Source organism: Trachymyrmex cornetzi, unplaced genomic scaffold, assembly GCF_001594075.2.
Source record: "Trachymyrmex cornetzi isolate Tcor2-1 unplaced genomic scaffold, Tcor1.1 scaffold438, whole genome shotgun sequence".
NCBI classification, from domain to species: Eukaryota; Metazoa; Arthropoda; class Insecta; order Hymenoptera; family Formicidae; genus Trachymyrmex; species Trachymyrmex cornetzi.
The window spans coordinates 56,779-58,929 of NW_017299157.1; positions in this window are offsets into that span (position 1 = coordinate 56,779).

Sequence of the window (2,151 nt, forward strand, 5' to 3'; positions counted from 1 at the left end):
ACTGTGCCAAATGGAGCGAAAGTATTGAACACTGTACAGCAGCGAATTACTAAAATAATCAATAATTGGAACGAAGAAAATATGGTTCCGTTTTCACGAGAACGGACGATGGAAGGACCCATTCTTTATTTTTCTTAATATACCTATTCATATCTTAGTATATTCATACAATGACCTAGATTTTGACGGATCATGCTTTGAGGCCTATCCTTTTAAGATACAGTGTAACACGTCGATTTATGCGCACTGTCATGCGACTGCGGATACGGCGATTTAGCAGTCACCCATCTCACATTAACATCATTTCCTCGACGGCGAACACCTAGACACCAATTTCCTCGAAGGCGAACATTTAGACAACACCTAGACACCTACTTTTTCGACGGCGAACAGCTACATGCCTATTTCCTCGACGGCGAACACCTGGACTCCAACTTCCTCGAAGGCGTACATGTAGACAACACCTAGACACCAACTTCCTCGACGGCAAACATCTAGACGCTTAATTCCTCGACGGCTATTACCTAGATGGTTAATAGACACCTTCTTCGTCGACGTGGTAAATACCTAGACTTAAATGGCCATCGGACACTTTCAGCAGGCGAGAGTATGAAAAACTATTAAAATTAAAATGGACAATTCACCTCCGACGACCCTGACCCTCCCACATATTAACATTGTTAAGATTACGACCCTGACTGACCATCGGTCACTTTCAGCAGGCGAGGGTGAGAAATGACCAACAAAGAGAGCGAGAGGACGAAAGAAAGTGAGATAGGGCGTAAAAAAGAGGAGTAAAGGGGGAAGGGGGGGAGGGAGAGGGGGTACAATGGGTCAAAGTTGGTGGCGGTATGAGTGAACGGTGAGAGACATGAAGGGTGAGAGATACTTTAAAATTAAAATTCCGATGGCCTTGAACGCGGACAGCGAAGGAGAAGAAGGCGTTACTTCATTTTTCATGAAAAATCATCACTTTTCGACCACTCGTATGTCCAGAACGGCTTAAACTGCTTGACCGATTTTTAATTTTTTTTTTTAAATTACTCGTGACGATGCCGCCTTCAAAATATGTTACGTCCGATTCAAAATTTTTTATATTTTATTAGTTATGCAATCTCCAAAAATGGACTTTGATGATACAGGATAAGAGACTTGTAGTGTCTCTTATCTCTTATTTTTGATTTTTGAACATGGCCGGAGCCAGTACCGCGTCTCCTGATATTCAATTCTTGTCACGTAACCTTCTACAATTCATGCAATACAGTTAGAAAAAATTGAAACATATGGTACATACATGTAAATGTATATCATGTACATAGATATTATACTGAATAGTATATATGTAACTATTATAATTATAATAACCAAATAGAAGGACTCTTTATATAAAAATAAAAAAATATAATAAAGGGCGAAGTAAGAGTCAATACGCAAAATTGTAGTTCAAAAATTCGTAAACATGAAAGAATGAATTAGTCCAAATATAAAATATATAATATATAAGATAAACATTTAATTACAAGTTTCGGCTACTAGATTGAGCCCTCTTCAGATATCGTTATACATGAATATGATATACAATAAGATCTTGTGAAAACGCATAATAATAAATCTTGTTCGGATGTAAAAATCTACGCCGTTCACATGCCATTCGTGATCAATGACTCTTGAAAATCTGATCGTAATAAAATATAAAGTCACATTATCATATAAATGAATAAATTCAAACAATGAAAACTTACCAAGAGGCATGTGTAAATTACTATTAAAATTTTTTTCCTTTAGAAAACGGTTATAATTGGTATGTCGGTATAAAGCGAACATTGTGCGATAATTATAATGTACTCTTTTACACATTCGGTCGACGATACTGATCAACACATACTGAGAAAGGAGACGGAATGTTAGTAACAAAGAGTCAAAGTTTATTTATAATAGGAGTATATGCCTTGTGGAGACCTTCGGTGTCATTTTGTAAATTTAAACTAACGGTCTGCTTTTTGATATTGAGCATCTCGGAAGTTAGGCGTTTCCTGTAACAAGGTTCTTCATCCAAAACTCTTACGTTGTCCCATTGGAAGTCATGATCATACTGAAATATGTGCTCTGTTATGACTGATCGAGTAGACGCATTATATTTTATATGGTTAC